The sequence below is a fragment of the Myotis yumanensis genome, unplaced genomic scaffold, assembly GCF_028538775.1.
Source record: "Myotis yumanensis isolate MYYU_CA2020_CCGP unplaced genomic scaffold, mMyoYum1.0.hap1 SCAF_6, whole genome shotgun sequence".
NCBI lineage: Eukaryota > Metazoa > Chordata > Mammalia > Chiroptera > Vespertilionidae > Myotis > Myotis yumanensis.
In genome coordinates this window covers 93837768-93856508 of record NW_027223757.1, presented here as the reverse complement: position 1 = coordinate 93856508, position 18741 = coordinate 93837768, and the positions used below count along the sequence as shown (strand labels likewise).

Below are 18741 nucleotides of genomic sequence, written 5' to 3'. Positions count from 1 at the left end.
AAGCAACGGGCCTTGTGCGAGGAGTGGCTGTCCCCTGGGAGGCCAAGCCACGCAGATGCTGGGTGTGGTGGTGAGTGATGCTCCCTGGCTACGGACTGGGACTGGAGCCCGGAGAGGGAAATCTTGGGGTCTCAGGCAGGGATCTGGGAGAAGGGGAGCGTGTGCACAGACCCCCTTTAACTTATCACCTCCCATGTCCCAGCAAAGGAAAATAGAAAATATAGTAAAATACAGAAAGACACATCTATTTCTTCCAACCCAATCTCTAGTCCACTTAACTGTCCAGTTATTTCCAAGTCTGGAACGTTGCGTTTTCCTTTAGGAAACACTCCAGGACTGTGGGAAGCCACCTATTGTCTTCACTAGCAGAGAGGTGTGGACAAGGAACCCGGAAGGCTGGTGACCCTTGAAGCCCTGGCAAAGGTCAGGGCTGTGCACCCACTGTTAGTCCAGATAATGGTAGCTGAAGCAACTTCCCCACTTATTATTATGTAAATCCTTGCTGATGGGCTAGTCTGCCTGTTACTGGAAATTGCCTGCCTAAGGGCTATGGGTGGATCCCAAACCAATAAAAGGTTGGCGAGGCCTGAGCACCAGTGGAAGTCCTTCCCCTTGAGTTGGACTTGCCCGCCTGGCCCCCCAGTATTTCCAAATTATCTCTTGTCTCTTCTCTTTGATTTGTGTGCGGCTCCTCTTCCAGATCCTGAACCCTGGACCACGCGGGACGTAGGGGAACAAACTTTACACACAGGACCTCCATGTGGACCCTCGTGGCGGAAGCACAGCTGGGTGAGCAGGCACACAGCTGGAAAGGACATTCCTGTGGCATTTGAGCTGACACGTCGATGCTCCTGGCCCCTGAAAGCGCCCTGAAGCCCCGTCTTGCTTCCCCTCCTTTCTCAGGTCTGTGCCTTTCGCTGCCTGGGATAACTGGGGACGGCAGCAGAGCAAGCATAGATGATGGCAAAAGAGACCCCAGCCATCTGTTTGGCGTTAAAGTCAGGAGCTCTTTTATCTTTCTGAGAACTAAAAAGTCACTGGGGAAATAATTACCAAATGGACCAAAAGTCTCAGTCAGTGTTTGGGCAGAAAAATGCAAACAGGAATTTTCCAGTGATCCTCATCTGACCTTCATGTTCTCAAAAACACTTCAATTGTTATTTTTTGGGAGGGTGATTTACTCCTTGGTCTCAAGACAACCTTTTTGAAGTAATATTTTCAAACCTAGGTATGATAACCACGTTACAGGCATTTGAAAACAGTGAAAGTTTTGCACTTTGCTTATTTTTTTGTACTTGTTTACTTATGCACCCGTTTCCCCCCCAAACATGATTTTTAAAAAATATATATTTTATTGATTTTTTACAGAGAGGAAGGGAGAGGGATAGAGAGTTAGAAACATCGATGAGAGAGAAACATCGATCCGCTGCCTCCTGCACACTCCCTACTGGGGATGTGCCCGCAACCAAGGTACATGCCCTTGACCGGAATCGAACCTGAGACCAGATAGTCCACAGGCCGACGCTCTGTCCACTGAGCCAAACCGGTTAGGGCCCAAACATAATTTTGAATGTACAAAAGGTGGTGGTCTTGTTCACTCGCCTCACATCATAGACTTTCCTTAGTGAAGAATCCAGATAAAATAACGTTTTTAAAAATAATTTAAAAAATTTTTCAATTACAGTTGAAATACAATATTGTATTAGTTCCAGGTGTACAATCCAGTGATTAGACATTTATATAACTAATGAAGTGATTTCCTAAAAAACTAGTACCCATCTGATACCATACATAGTTATTACAATATTATTGACTATATTCCCCATGCTGTGCTTTATATCCCCATGACTATTCTGTAACTACCAATTTGTACTTTTTAAAATATATATATTTTTATTGATTTCAGAGAGGAAGGGAGAGGGAGAGAGAGATAGGAACATCAATGATGAGAGAGGATCATTGATTGGCTACCTCCTGCACACCCCCTATTGGGGATCGAGCCTGCAACCTGGGCATATGCCCTTGACCAGAATTGAACCCAGGACCCTTCAATCTGCAGGCCAATACTCTATTCACTGAGCCTAACCGGCTAGGGCCCAATTTGTGCTTCTTAATCCCTTCGCCTTTTTTACCCACTCACCTACCCCTAAACTCCCTCCTATCTGGCAACTCAAAATGTTCTCTGTATCTATGACTGGGTTTCTGGTCTGCTTGTTTGATTGTTGTATAGATTCCACATGTAAGTGAAATCATGTGGTATTTGTCTTTCTCTGACTTATTTCCCTCAGCACAATACCTTCTAGGTCAATTCATGTTGTTGCAAATGGCAAGATAGCATCCTTTTTTCAGTTGAGTAATATTCCATTGTATATGTGCACCACTTCTTTATCCATTCATCTATTGATGGACACTTAGATTGGTCCCATACCTTGGCTATTGTAAATAATGCTGCAATGAACATATGGGTGCATGTCTTTTTTATTCAGTGTTTTGGGTTTCTTGGAATAAATACCCAGAAGTAGAATTGCTGGATTCTCCTCCATCTCCTGTTATAGCCTTTGTTTAAAAGTATATTTTGTCTGGTATAAGTATTGTTTACCGAAGCTTACTTTCTTTTTTCCATTTCCATTTTCATGAAATATCTTTACCATCTCTTTACTTTCAGTTTGTGTCTTTTTAAAAATATATATATTTTTATTGATTTCAGAGAGGAAGAGAGAGGGAGAAAAAGATAGAAACATCAATGATGAGAGAGAACCATCAGTTGGCTGCCTCCTGCACTGGTGATCGAGCCTGAAACCCAGGCATGTGCTCCGACTGGGAATCAACCGTGACCTCCTGGTTCATAGGTAGATGCTCAACCACTGAGCCACACTGGCCGGGCTAGTTTGTGTCTTTTGATCTGAAATGTGTCTCTATATTTAGCATGTATAAGAGTATTGTTTTGTTATCCATTCAGTCAAGATATGTCTTTTGATTTAATTATTTAATCCATTTGCATTTGAAGTAATTGTTGATAGATATGTATTTACTGCCACATTATTATTATTATCACTATTATTAAAGACTACCCTTTAACATTTCTTGTAATACAGGTTTGGTGGTGATGAACTCCTTTAGTTTTTTCTTGTCTGGAAAGCTCTTTTTCTGTCCTTTGATTCTAAATGATAGCTTTGCTGGGTAGAATAATCTTGGTTGTGTGTCCTTGCTTTCATAACTTGAATGATTCCTGTCAATCCCTTCTGGCCTGCAAAATTTCTTTTGAGAAATCAGCTGACAGTCTTATAGGAGCTCCCCTGTAGGTAATTAACTGCTTTACTCTTGCTGCTTTTAAGATTCTCTCTTTCCCTTGACCAGGTTGCTCAGTTGGTTGGAGCATCATCCCATACACCAAAAGATTGTGGGTTCGACAACCACTGCAGTACATTGAGCTCCATAGAGACAGCGCTGGGGCAGGTGTGAGCCGGCCGGGCACTGGGTGACTGTGTGCTTGCTGAGGGGAAGTAATTAAACATGGGCAAAGGAGATCCTAAGAAGCCGAGAGGCAAAATGTCATCGTATGCCTTCTTTGTGCAAACTTGCTGGGAGGAACACAAGAAGAAGCACCCAGATGCTTCAGTTAACTTCTCAGAGTTTTCTAAGAAGTGCTCAGAGAGGTGGAAGACCATGTCTGCTAAGGAGAAAGGAAAATTTGAAGACATGGCAAAGGCAGACAAGGCTCGTTATGAGAGAGAAATGAAAACTTATATTCCTCCTAAAGGGGAAACAAAAAAGAAATTCAAGGATCCCAATGCACCCGAGGCCTCCTTCGGCCTTTTTCTTGTTTTGTTCTGCGTATTGCCCAAAAATCAAAGGAGAGCATCTTGGCCTATCCATTGGTGACATTGCAAAGAAGCTGGGAGAGATGTGGAATAACACTGCTGCAGATGACAAGCAGTCTTATGAAAAGAAGGCTGCTAAGCTGAAGGAGAAACATGAAAAGAATATTGCTGCATACTGAGCTAAAGGAAAGCCTGATGCTGCCAAAAAGGGAGTTTTCAAGGCTGAAAAAAGCAAGAAAAAGAAGGAAGAGGAAGAGGAGGAGGAGGAGGAAGATGAAGATGATGATGATGATGAATAAGGTGATTCTAGCACAGTTTTTTTTTTTTCTTGTCTATAAAGCATTTAACCCCCCTGTACACAACTCACTCCTTTTAAAGAAAAAAATTTAAATGTAAGGCTGTGTAAGATTTGTTTTTAAACTGTACAGTGTCTTTTTTTGTATAGTTAACACACTACCGAATGTGTCTTTAGATAGCCCTGTCCTGGTGGTATTTTCAATAGCCACTAACCTTGCCTGGTACAGTATGGGGGTTGTAAATTGGCATGGAAATTTAAAGCAGGTTCTTGTTGGTGCACAGCACAAATTAGTTATATATGGGGATGGTAGTTTTTCATCTTCAGTTGTTTCTGATGCAGCTTATACGAAATAATTGTTGTTCTGTTAACTGAATACCACTCTGTAATTGCAAAAAAAAAAGTTGCAGCTGTTTTGTTGACATTCTGAATGCTTCTAAGTAAATACAATTTTTAAAAAAGATTGTGGGTTGAATCCCTGGTTGGAGTGTGTATGGGGAAAGCTGGCCCTTCAGTCCCTCATCCTGAGGCCAGACAATTCAGTTCTTTCCCTTATCCCTGGCATCTTTGGAGCTCCTGCCCCAGCGCTGGAGCTCAGAACGAGTGAATCTGAGTAAGTTTGTGTGTGGGCCCTTTAAGAGGAATGCCTGGTTATCACAATATCATTGACTGTATTCCCTATACTGTACTTTATATCCCCATTACTATTCTGTAACTATCAATTTATACTTCTTAATCCCTTCACCTCTTTCACCCAATCCTCCAAACCTCCTCTCCTCTGCCAATCACCAGTCTGGTCTCTGTGTCTATGAGTCTTGTTTCAATTTAGTTTGTTCATTTATTTTATCCTTTAGATTCCACATAGAAGTGAAATCATATGGCACTTGCCTTTCTCTGACTGACTTATTTTACTTAGCATCATATCCTCTAAGTCCATCCAGGCTGTCGAAAATGGTACACCTGAAATCAATACAAAATAATACTGAAAGTAAACTAGTTGAAAAATTAAAAAATAAATTAATTAAAGGAATAAAAAATAAAGAAAGAGGAATGCCTGGGACTTCAGCAGTCCTCTGGCTCACTCAGCTGCAACTCTGCTGGTATTTCCAGCCAGAAGTTATGTGGACTTCCCTTCCTGGCACTAGAACCCTGGGCTGGAGCGCCTGGTGTGGGGCTGGGACTCCTCGCTCCTCAGGGGTAACCCCGCAGCTAAAATATCCCTCCTGAGTTTTAATCACCACTCGTGGGTATGGGACCAGCCCTCTGTGAGTCTCCACCCCTCCTAACAGTCTCAACGTGGCTCCTTGTTTTATAACCTTAGTTATAGGATAGATTTCAGGCGATTCTGAATGATGGTTACCCCGCAGTTTAGTGGTAAGTTTGATGTGGTTGTGGGAGGATGCGAGCACCAGGTTTACCCACTCCACTCTCCTGCCCAGAAGCCTGTAGTAATGTGTTTTTTAAAGCAAATGTGTTATAATACCTCTCTAAAAACTGTATAACCACAAGAAGGGAAACTCTAGATTTGTTTATTTTTAAATTTAATTGTTTACTATTATTATTACTAGAGGCCTGATGCATGAAATTTGTGCAAGAGTAGGCCTTGCTTCCCCCGGCTGCCGGCACCCGGGACCTGGGCTGGCTTCCCTCCAGCCCCAGCTTTGTCCAGAAGGAGGACATCCGGAATGATGTCCAGTCTAATTATCATATTATCTTTTTATTATTATAGATTATTATTATTATTGTTTGTTTTTTGGGAAACTCTAGATTTGGAATCTGACTTAGCAAGATAATACACAGTATGATAAATTTTAACAAGATCAGAGAGTTCCTAAATAGTGGGTTATCGTATAAGGTCAGTGTATAAATGTAACTTCCTATAACTTTAGGCTATAATTTCTGGAGATAGAAGTAGCTTATTACAGAGCCTACCTGACTTTATCCCACTTAAAAAATTTTTTTAAAATATGTTTTTATTGATTTCAGAGACAGGAAGGGAGGGGGAGAGAGGAAGAGAAACATCAGTGATGAAGAGAGAATCATTGATCGGCTGCCTCCTGCACTCTCCCTACTGGGGATTGAGCCTGCAAAACAGGCATGTGCCCTGACCAGGAATGGAACCCTGACCTCCTGGTTCATAGGATGACATTCAACCACTGAGCTCACTGGCCAGGCTTTATCCCACTTTTTAAAATGAAATGACAATTACCTTTACTAGAGACAGAGCATGCATAAACCAATCTCAAAAAACCCACTTCTGCCCTAGCTGGTTTGGCTCAGTGGATAGAGCATCAGCCTTCAGACTAAAGGGTCCTGGGTTCAATTCTGATCAAGAGCACATGCCCGGGTTTTGGGCTCAATCCCCAGTGTGAGGCGATCAGTGATTCTCTCTCATCATTTTATCTCTCTCTCCCTCTCCTTTCCTTTCTGAAATCAATAAAAACATAAAATACAGCCGAAACCGGTTTGGCTCAGTGGATAGAGCTTCGGCCTGCGGACTGAAGGGTCCCAGGTTCGATTCCGGTCGGGGCATGTACCTGGGTTGCGGGCACATCCCCAATGGGAGATGTGCAGGAGGCAGCTGGTCGATGTTTCTCTCTCATCGATGTTTCTAACTCTCTATCTCTCTCCCTTCCTCTCTGTAAAAAATCAATAAAATATATTTAAAAAAAAAACAACAAAAAAAAACCATAAAATACACTTCTCTTTGGCCAAATGTTGGTCCAATGTGCCCTGAAGTCTATCATGATACATAGTATCTGCACCTGTTCCTTGTCTATCCTGCATTGAAAGAACTCCTATCTACAAAGTTCTCTTGATATGTTTCCCCCTGGATAGCACCATGGCTTGTAACTGATTTGAACCAAGGATGAATTACAGTCTTTTTAAATTTATAATAATTTTTCTGCCACATCTGTTACTATTGAGTCTTCAAAATCACTATTTTCAGTGGCTGCATCATATTCCACATGTTCTCAAATGCCTTTCTTTCATAGAATCCATCTCACTTTACAATTGCACACTGAATGGTGTGGCTGTGTGTTTAATGTGCATCTCATAATTTGACTGTAAGTTCCCTAAGGGCAGGGCCATGCAAGTTTTGGCTCATGGTTGAATCACCAACAGCATATGTATTGTCCTAATATATATTATATGTTATTATAAATATACTAGAGGGGGGTAAGGGGTCCCTCAGCCCAGCCTGTGCCTCTTGCAGTCTGGGACCCCTCAGGGGTGACCACTTGCTGGCTTAGGCCTGCTCCCCGGGGGATTGGGCCTAAGATGGCAATCAGACATCCCTCTGGCAGCCCGGCAGCCCTTGGATGATGCCCACTTGCCAGCAGGGAGCAGACCTAAGCTGCAGTCAAACATCCTTAGCACTGCTGAGGAGGCAGGAGAGGCTCCCACCACCACCGCTGTACTGGCAGCCATCAGCATGGCTTGTGGCTGAGCAGAGCTCCCTATGTGGGAGTGCCCTGACCACCAGAGGGCAGCTCCTGCATTGAGCGTCTGCCCCCTGGTGGTCAGTGTGTGTCATAGTGACCAGTCATTCCCAGTCATTCTGCTGTTAGGGTCAATTTGCATATTACCCTTTTACTATATAGGATAGAGGCCTGGTGCATGGGTGGGGGCCGGCTGGTTTGCCCTGAAGGGTGTCCCGGATCAGGGTGGGTGTTCCGCTTGGGTGCCTGGCCAGCCTGGATGAGGGGCTGATGGCTGTTTGCAGCTGGTCGCACCCCCTTCAGGGTGGGGGTCCCCACTGGGATGCCTGGCCAGTCTGGGTGAGGGGCTGAGGGCTGTTTTCAGGCTGGCGGGAGACTGAAGCTCCCAACCTCTCCTTTTTTTCTTTTTTTCTTTTATTCTGGAATTTATTTACCTTCTATGGCTGTCACTGGAGCTGAGAACTGGCTTTAGCTCTGAGGCCGGCTCCAGCTTGAGGCCTCGGCTGCTGAAAGCAGGAATCTAGGGGTTGTTTGGGTTCTATAATTGCAACATTGTTTCTTAGAGTGCACCTCAGAGGCCAGCAACGGCAGGCGGGGAACCTTAGCTTCCTCCATCACTGGAGCAAGCAAGCCTCCTGTTCGCTTCAGCTGCCTGGCTGCCGGCCGCCATCTTGGTTGGCAGTTAATTTGCATATCGCCCTGATTAGCCAATGGGAAGTGTGTCGGAGGTATGGTTAATTACCATGTTTGTCTATTATTAGATAGGATGTGAATTAAACTTGCATTATATAATATAGCTTTGTCACCTTCCATCTTCCATCCATTGGTGGAAATTTTGATTGTTTCCAGTACTTTTACAAACTTTTGTGCACATTTCCAGTTTTCCCCTTAAACTAAATTCTTAAATTTGAATGCTCTATTAAGAGGTGTTGGTACTTTCAAGTTTCCTGAACTTCTAGGAAAGAATTATCAATTTATACTCCCAGTAATAATGTATGAGAGCACCAATTTGACCGGAAAACATATTTCATGCTCCTCATTTCCTTTCAATCCTATTTATCTTACTGTGTAATATATTCATATGGTTCAAAATGTGAAGACTAGCCCATGCCCGGCACACTTTGAGTTGTGTGGTCATCGTGCCATCTTGGTCTTCACTTTCTACTCAGCTTTTCTCACCCCAAATATGTCTTGCCTTAGGGAATGAAAGGCTGATGGTGCACCTCAGGCCTAATGGTAGTCACGTTCTTCTACCGTGGGCTGCTCAAATCTTGATGTCTGGCGACACCCCCATAATTGTCACTTGTGGATTTGGGGCAAGTGGCCTGGAGTAGGGCTCCTCCCCTGCTCACTGTGGGTCCAGTGGGCATGTGAGGGCCCTGCAAAGCGCCTCTGCACCCTCTTCCCTAGAACCTGAGGACAGGATCCGGGAGTCATGCAGTGTTGGTGACTCTGGGAAGAGCTGGAGGCCTTCCTCTCCAGAATGAATCACGAGTGGGTATCTCCACCCAGGACTGGTGTCTGCCTATGAATTGGTTCTGTTATCAAATGGAACTCTGAACCAAGGGAGGACAAGTTGGGGGGAAGCCAACCACCTCTGGCTGGGACCTCTCAGACTCACAGAGCTAGACCCATCCTTGGGGACTCAGCTCCTGTCCTGCAGCCACATGTCTCCACTCCTGTCAAGATGGAAGCGGCTCTTTCTCTTCATTCTTCCTCATCTTGCTGCTCACAGCTGAGACCAGACTTCCTCTGGAAATCTTCCTCCAACTCCTCACTGCTGAGAAAGGTGGTCTGACAGCATCTGTCTTCACTCTACCATATGGCAATATTTTGTTGTCTATCTCCCCTTTACTCCCAAACTGGAAGCTCTGGGAGGAAAGATACTATGTTCGTCTCCTTTATCCGTGTAGCCTGAAAGCCTAGCACAGTGCATGGCACTTAAGCAATGCTGAATGAATTGAACTTGAAAATTCAATGACCTATTAAAGCGTTTATAACAATTTTGAGAAATAAAGTTCACTCTTTTTAAATGTACAATTCAGTGGTTTTTATTTTTATTTATTTTATTTTTAAAAAAATATATTTTATTGATTTTTTACAGGGAGGAAGGGAGAGGGATAGAGAGTTAGAAACATCGATGAGAGAGAAACATCGATCAACTTCCTCTTGCATACCCCCGACTGGGGATGTGCCCGCAACCAGGGTACATGCCCTTGACCAGAATTGAACCTGGGACCCTTGAGTCCACAGGCCAACACTCTATCCACTGAGCCAAACCAGTCAGGGCCAATTCAGTGGTTTTTAGTATATTCACAGAGTTGTTCAATCATTACCACTATCTAATTTTAGAACATTCTTATCACCACAAAACAGAAATCTATATCCATTAGCCAATCACCATTCCTCTCTCCTGGCCCCTGGCAACCACTGATTTACTTTGTCCCTGTGGACTTACATATTCTGGATATTTCATATAAATTGAATCATATAACATGTAGTCTTTAAAAAAAAAAAATTCCAGACATTTCGTATAAATGCAGTCACACAATATGTGGCCTTTTGTGTCTGCCTTCTTTCATTTAGCATTATAATGTCGAGGCTCATCTATGTTGTAGCATGTGCCAGTACTTCACTCCTTTCTATAGCTGAATGATATTCCATTTTGTGGATATACAACATTTTGCTCATCTAAAGTGTATTCCACATTTTTTATTTGTTTCTTTGTGGGTTTTTAAATTTTTTATTGGTGTTAGAGAGAGAGAGAGAGAAAGAGAGAGAGAAACATTGATTTATTGTTCACTTAGTTATGCACTTATTGGTTGATTATTGTATGTGCCCTCACTAGGGATTGAACCTGCAACCTTGGCGTATTAGGACCACACTCTAAACAACTGAGCTACCCTGCCAGGGTTTTTTGTTTGTTTGTTTGTTTAATCTTTGGAATTCAATTCTGTGATATGTGTATGGAAAAAAGGCTGGGAGGCAATACACCAAAATATGAAGAGTGGTTGTCCATTACTATTAAAACAATGGATTTCCCCACTTTAAATTGTCCACAGTGGAAAGCACCACTTTAAAAGGAAAACAATTATGATGAACATTATTTTTAAAACTCTAAAGATGGAACAACCAGACATGAACCTCCTGAGGAGATGCAATTGAACTCCCAGAGAAGAGAGCACATTAAATAATACCACAGTCCTGGCTGATGTGGCTCAGTTGGTTGGGCATCATCTTGAGCACTAGAAGGTTGCTGGTTCGATTCCCCCGGAGGGCACATGCCCGAGTTGTGGGCTTGATCCCCAGTATGGGACATGCCAGAGGCAGCCAGTCAATGTTTTGCTATCACATTGATGTTTCCCTCTCTCCCTCTCCCTTCTTCTCTTTCTAAAAATAAATTAAAAGAAAATTTTTAATGCCCTGACCAGTGGTGCCCAGTGGTCAGAGCATTAGCTTGTGCATCGAAGGGTCATGGGTTTAATTCCTAGTCAAGGGCACATACCTGGGTGTCAGGTTAGACCCCCGCCCTGGTCGGGGTGCTTGTGAGAGGCAACCAATGGAAGTCAGTCTCTCTCTCTCTCTCTTTCTCTCTCTCTTTCTTTCCCTCTCCCTCCCTACCATTCTCTCCAAAAATCAATGGGCCCTAACTGGTTTGGCTCAGTGGATAGAGCGTCGGCCTGCGGACTGAAGGGTCCCAGGTTCGATTCTGGTCAAGGGCATGTACCTTGGTTGCAGGCATGTCCCCAGTAGGGGGTGTGCAGGAGGCTGATCGATGTTTCTCTCTCATTGATGTTTCTTTTTTTATTTTATTGATTTTTCACAGAGAGGAAGGGAGAGGAATAGAGAGTTAGAAACATCAATCAGCTGCCTCCTTCACACCACCAACTGGGGATGTGTCCGCAACCAAGGTACATGCCCTTGACCGGAATCAAACCCGGGACTCTTCAGTCCGCAGGGCGACAATCTATCCACTGAGCCAAACTGGTCAGGGCTCATCGATGTTTCTAACTCTCTATCCCTCTCCCTTCCTCTCTGTAAAAAAATCAATAAAATATATTTTTAAAAAAATCAATGGGAAAAATATCCTTGGGTGAGGACTAACAACAACAAAAATTTTTAAAAATTAAAATAAATAAATAAATAAAAGCTTTGGATAAGAGCCTTTAAAAAAATGACATCAAAATTACAATAAATCCAATTCAGAATGTGGCACAAGACAATGCATTATTTCTTCAACAAATAGGTGGCATTTTAAAACTGGGTGTGGTGGGGCAGGGTGGGGGGTGCCATGGTGGACAGATGAAAAAGACAAACCAATCAAATATAATCTGTGGGTCTTGTTCAGATCCTATTGTAAAACCACCCCCACAAAAATTACTGGGACAGCCGAAACCGGTTTGGCTCAGTGGATAGAGCGTCGGCCTGCGGACTGAAGGGTCCCGGGTTCGATTCCGGTCAAGGGCATGTACCTGGGTTGCGGGCACATCCCCGGTGGGAGATGTGCAGGAGGCAGCTGATCGATGTTTCTCTCTCATCGATGTTTCTAACTCTCTATCTCTCTCCCTTCCTCTCTGTAAAAAATCAATAAAATATATTTAAAAAAAAAATTACTGAGACAATTGAACCCTGACTGGTTATCAGCTGATATTGAGGAATTTTTGTTCATTTTGCTGGTATATCTACACTAATAAAAGACAAACATGCAAACTGACCGTACCTTTGCTATGCATTAAGCCATGCCCACCAGCCAATCAGAGCGACTATATGCAAATTAACCCAACCAAGATGGCGGCCAGAAGCCATGGAGCTGGAGCAAGCAGGAGGCTTGATTGCCCAGTGATGGAGGAAGCCAAGCTTCCCGCCTGCCACTGCCAGCTCTGAGCTCCACCCAAGGCAACAAAGTTTCAATTATAGAAGATAAATAAACCCCAGATACCTGCTTTCAGCTGGCCGTGGCCACGGAGCTGGAGCGAGCAGGAGGCTTGGGTTGCCCCTGGCGATGGAGGAAGCCAAGCTTCCCGCCCCAGCCTGGCCAGCTCTGAGCTCCACTCCAGGCTACAAAGTTTCAATTATAGAAGGTAAATAAATCCCAGAATTAAAAAAAAAAAAAAAAAGGAGAGGCTGGGAGCTTCTGTTGCCGGGGGGCTTGGTCTGCCTGAAAACAGCTCTCAGCCCCTCACCCAGACTGGCCAGGCACCGTAGTGGGGACCCCCCACCCTGAAGGGGGTGTGACCAGCCTTCAAACAGCCATCAGCCCCTCATCCAGGCTGACCAGGAACCCCAGCGGGACCCTTACCCTGATCTGGGACACCCTTCAGGGCAAACCAGCCGGCCCCCACCCATGCACCAGGCCTCTATCCTATATAAAAAAAGGGTAATATGCAAATTGACCCTAACAGCAGAATGACTGGGAATGAATGGTCACTATGACACACACTGACCACCAGGGGGCAGCTGCTCAATGCAGGAGCTGTCCCCTGGTGGTCAGTGCACTCCTACAGGGGGAGCTCTGCTCAGCCACAAGCCAGGCTGATGACTGCCAGCACAGCGGTGGTGGCAGGAGCCTCTCCTGCCTCCTCAGCAGCGCTAAGGATGTCCAACTGCAGCTTAGGTCTGCTCCCTGCTGGTAAGTGGACATCCCTCGAGGGCTGCCGGGCTGCCAGAAGGATGTCTGACTGCCAGCTTGGGCCCGATCCCCCAAGGAACGGGCCTAAGCCAGCAGGTGGACATCCTTTGAGGGGTCCCAGACTGCAAGAGGGCATAGGCCGGGCTGAGGGACCCCCCTGAGTGCACAAATTTTTGTGCACTGCGCCTCTAGTAATATATATATATATATATATCTCCTATCTAATAAAAGAGAAACATGGTAATTAGCCGTACATATGCTACCCTTACCATTGGCTAATCAGGGCGATATGCAAATTAACTGCCAGCCACGATGGCGGCCGGCAGCCATGCACTGAAGCGAACAGGGAGGCTTGCTTGCTCCAGTGACAACGGACTCCAACGTTCCCCGCCTGACTTGCCGGCCTCTCAGCTGCAACTCTAAACAACTATGTTGCAAATATAGAAGCTAAACAAAACCCCAGAAACCTGCTTTAGTCAGCCGGGCTTCAGCCAGCCGGATCGCAACATTGTATCAAATACAGAACGTAAACAAAGGCCAGAAACCTGTTTTCAGCAGCCGAGGCTTCAGAGCTAAAGCTGGCCCAGAATTAAAAAAAAAAGAAAAAAAGGAACAGTTGGGAGCTTCAGTCACCCGCCAGCCTGAAAATGGCCCTCAGCCCCTCAGCCAGACTGGCCAGGCACCCCAGTGGGGACCCCCACCCTGATCCAGGACACCCTTCAGGGCAAACCAGCCAGCCCCCACCCGTGCATCAGGCCTCTATTCTATATAGTAAAAGGGTAATATGCCTCCCGGCACCGGGATCAGCATGACAGGGGGCAATGCCCAAACCCCCGATCGCCCTGCAGCTCTGTGTGTGACAGGGGGCGGGGCCACAACCTCCCTATCCACCTTGCTCTGTTCCTGACAGGGGAAGGTGCCCCAACCCCCTGATCAGCCCTGCTCTGTGCCTGATAGGGGGGAGCTCCCCAACCACCTGATCGCCCTGTGGCTCTGTGTGTGACAGGGTGTAGCGCCCTAACCCCCTGATCGGCCCTGCTCTGTGGGTGATAGAGGGCGGCACCCCAACCCCCTGATCCATCCTGCTCTGTGTGTGACAGGGGGGAGCTCCCCAACCCCCTGATCCATCCTGCTCTGTGTGTGACAGGGGGTGGTGCCCCAACTCCCCTATTGACCCTACTCTGTGAGTGACAGGGGGGAGCTCCTCAACCCCCTGATCAACCCTGCTCTGTGCGTGACAGGGGGGAGCTCCTCAACCCCCTGATCAGCCCTGCTCTGTGTGTGACAGGGTACGGAGCCCCAACCCCCCTGATGGGCCCTGCTCTGTGCATGACAGGGCGTGGTGCTGCAACCTCCCCATCGACCCTGCCTTTAGTGTGACAGGGGGTAGTGCCCCAACCCCCCAATCGGCTGTACCCTGAGCATGACTAGGGGTGGCATCGCAACCTCCCGATCCGCCCTGCTCTGTGCATGACAGGGGGCAGCGCCCCAACTCCCCCATCGGCCCTGCTCTGAGCCCGACCAGGGGCTGCACCTAGGGACTGGGCGTGCCCTCTGCCACCTGGGAGCAGGCCTAAGCCAGCAGGTCGTTATCTCCCGAGGGGTCCCAGACTGCGAGAGGGCACAGGACGGGCTGAGGGACCCCCTCTCCCCCCCGAGTGCACAAATTTTTGTGCACCGGGCCTCTAGTATATATATATAATATAATAATGGTATATATGTATATCCACCCACAACACCATCATATATATGTATGTATGTCATATATATGTGTGTATTTTCCAGGGAAATTACAGAATCTCTGGGATTTGCTCTAAAATACTTTTTGAAAAATAGCCCTACAAACTAAGAAAGGTTTAATTGTGTAAATGTGTTTTTGTGGGAATTTCTGAATGGGGCCATAAGAGGGACTTGGGAGGAGGGCGGTCATGTTCATCAAGGGTCAGTTGGGTTGGGAGCACGAGTGTGCAAGGCTTTGTGAATCCTGTGTCCCAAGCTGGGGAGAGGAGACCCAAACTAGATAGGGCTTTCCTACTCTGAGGTTAAGGGGCTTGAGGACTGAGCAGTGACCTTGTGGGAGAAGGTCGCAGAGGCAGAAATCCTGCAAGGCCCAGAGCCTAAGTGACACATCTTCCACAAAAGTGGACACGAGACGCTGTTGGAATGAGATGGAGGGAGGACGGGTTGACATCCTTCAGCAACCACGGTAACTTCACTGTACACCTTGACATCTGTGGAGAAACCTGCACAGGGCCGAGCAGCAGAAAAGGCATCTGCCAGAGAAGCCAGGAGGAAAAGCAGGGGAAGGCGGGATGCAAGGTTCAGGAATATAACTTTCAAGGTAAGAAATCCTCCCGGGCTTGCAGGAGTGATCTCTGGGTTGTGGGAAAAGGGCTACCCAACTCAGCCTACTCCTGAGATGGGCGGATGGGAGAGATTCTAGCAAGACCAGGCATCAAGGGCTCTGTCATCCTGTTTAGCCAACACTGAGACCTGAGAGAGAATTGACATCTCTGCAATGTCAGTCTGTCCCTGCAAGTACATAGTCTCTGTTTCTGTTCACTTAGATTTTCTTTAATATCTTCCAGTAAAGCTTTATCTTTTTCTCCACAAAGGGCTTGCACACCTATTGTTAAATTTATTACTATTTTATATTTTGTTGCCATTGCAAATTGTATATTAAAACTTTTACTGCAGTGTAACATAAAGTACACAAATCAAGTGTACAGCTTCTTTTATATATGTATATATTCATGTAACCAAATGGTATCTTTTTTAAAGTTATACTTTCAAACTGATGGGCACTGATGATAGAAATGCAATAGCTTTGTCTACTGATTTTTAAAAAATGTATATTTTATTGATTTTTTACAGAGAGGAAGGGAGGGGATAGAGAGTTAGAAACATTAATAAGAGAGAAACATCGATCAGCTGCCTCCTGCACAACCCCTACTGGGGATGTGCCCACAACCAAGGTACATACCCTTGACCAGAATTGAACCTGGGACCCTTTAGTCCGCAGGCCAACACTCTATTCACTGAGCCAAACCAGTTAGGGTTACTGATTTTTTTTATATTGATCTTGATAAGTGAGTTTAGAAATAACCTTGCTAAACTCACTTATCAATTCTATTGAATTTTCTTTTGGGGTTGCTACACAGTCAATAATTTCATATGAAAATACTGACATTCTTGTTTCTTTCCAATCCTTATATATTTTTCTAAATATATTTTTAAATTTATTTCAGAGAGGAAGGGAGAGGAAGAAATAGAAACATCAATGATGAGAGAGAATCATCAATTGGCTGCCTCCTTTACTCCTCCTACTGGGGAGAGAGCCCACAACCTGGGCATGTGCCCTGACTGGGAATTGAACCGTGACCTCCTGGTTCATAGGTCGCTGTTCATCCACTGAGCCACACCGGCTGGGCCAATTCTTATATATTTTTGTTGTCATTTAGTGGACTGGCTAAAACTTCCATTATTGTATTGATTAGGATTATTGAGAGCAGGCGTCCTTAACTTGTTCTTCATTTTAAGAGGAATGCTTTCACAAGACAAGTAGTAACAAGTGTTGGACAGGTTGTAGAGAAAAACAACAATGAGGAATGCTTTCCACATTTCACCATTATTGTGATGTGTGCTAGAAAGTTTTTGAAGATGTCCTTTATAAGGTTATGGGTTTTTCTTTAATATCAATGGATGTTGAATATGTTGAGTATTTTTCTACATCAATAGAGATGAATAAACTTTTCCCCTTTAATGTACTAAAGCAGTGGTTCTCAACCTTCTGGCCCTTTAAATACAGTTCCTCATGTTGTGACCCAACCATAAAATTATTTTCGTTGCCTGTGGACATGACCACAAAACATTTTCCCAATAGGATTTTTTTCTGCTATGTTGGTAGCATAGCATTCAGCCTACTGGGAACATTTAAAAAAAATTATTTTCGTTGCTACTTTATAACTGTAATGTTGCTACTGTTATGAATCATAATGTAAATATCTGATATGCAGGATGGTCTTAGGCGACCCCTGTGAAAGGGTCGTTCGACCGCCCAAGTGGTCGCGACCCACAGGTTGAGAACCACTGTAAGGGTCCATATTTTTTTCTAACATGTGTATGTTGTTTTTAACTTTGATAAATGCCTTTTGCTATACATTCCTTTTCAGATTTCCTTTCTCAGTTCTCCCTCCCTACCCATCCATTAAGTGTTGGGCTTCTCCAGTTTCCTTCTTCACTCCTCACTCCTCTTCTCACAGGCAGCTCCCCTCCACAAGCAGGTGTGAATTCAAGTTAAAGCACTGGATTAGAGGATAGGTGGCTTGTGTTTTGGTTCTGTCAGTCTCCAATTATGTACCAAGTCCTCTGCTGTTCAGTATTAAATCCCTGTTCTGACTACCGCCAGGGTTGGTCGGAAACTCCGATGACTAAATGTAGTAGAACCACGCTGCAAAGTATTCACAGGTTTTTGTTACCAAGGTAGTTACAGGTGGCCCGAGAGAACAGATAGAGCTTGTATTTAAAGCTAATGGATCTAGATCCACTCACAGTTAGTGACTCTGTTCTTGTGAAATGACACAAATGGAGCCCCCCATTTTTTTTGAGACATTTTTAAATGGAGCCAGAGCAACCATTCTAGAGGAACTGCATTGCTTGTCTTGGTCCTTGAAACTTTGGACTGGGCTAAATCACTATTGTTTTTTTTTCTTTTTTCTGTTTTTTTAAAATTTTATTTCAAGAAAATCAATCACTATTGTGTACAAACATAAAGTCAGCAGGAAATTGGAAATCCTGATCACAGGGACTGATGATTACAGACCTTCTATCTGAAGAGAGAAGCAGTAACCTATCCTGCGTAGCCCAGAGTAGCGCAGCTCGTCAGCACCAACAGGACTTTTTTTTCATCTCATGTAATTAGTCCGTTTGTCTCACGAAAACCGCTTGCTTTCACCCTGTAATTAGGATACTGTTTGGTTTCTGCCTGAATCAGGAATTGCAATTCTTAGATTCCCGAGTGAACGCTTACTCAACTGCTTTTTTGGGCTGACACACTTAACCTTTCTAACCCTTCAGCTAGCTTGCAGGTAAGATGTGCGAAGCACTCGACACGTAGTAAGAGCTCAGTTAACTTGGTGATTAGTAAATGGAGACAATGCACGTGCAGATTAGTCTGAAAAACATAAAAGACCCCATAAATGAAAGCAGCGACCCCACCGTGGGTTGGAGACTCTGGCGGCCCTAAATCCGTTCTCCAGCACTAGTGAACGGCATCCAGGTACAGAGGAGGTCTAGTGAGGAGTCTGCAGAAAAAAGTCCTCCTTTGAGCCTCGAATCCCCACTGTCGAGCTTCCATGAAGCGTCAAGCTGCAGCCCTGGTCCCTAAATTTGGTTTAGAAATGCCCGAAAGACCAGAGAATGGGCTGACGCGGCCTCTCACAGCCGCGCGAGGGCGCCGCTCCCACTTCCGGGGCCAGTGGCCGAATCCGCGGGCGCGAGTGCGCTCCCTGCTGCAGTCGCTAGGGGCGCTCGTCCCGCCCGCGCCCGCATTGG

General features: G+C 45.2%; 1 pseudogene; it reads left to right on the top strand.

The window, feature by feature from the left end:
• Positions 1-2825: 2825 nt before the first annotated feature.
• Positions 2826-4587, top strand: LOC139012618 (high mobility group protein B1-like; annotated as a pseudogene).
• Positions 4588-18741: the final 14154 nt, after the last annotated feature.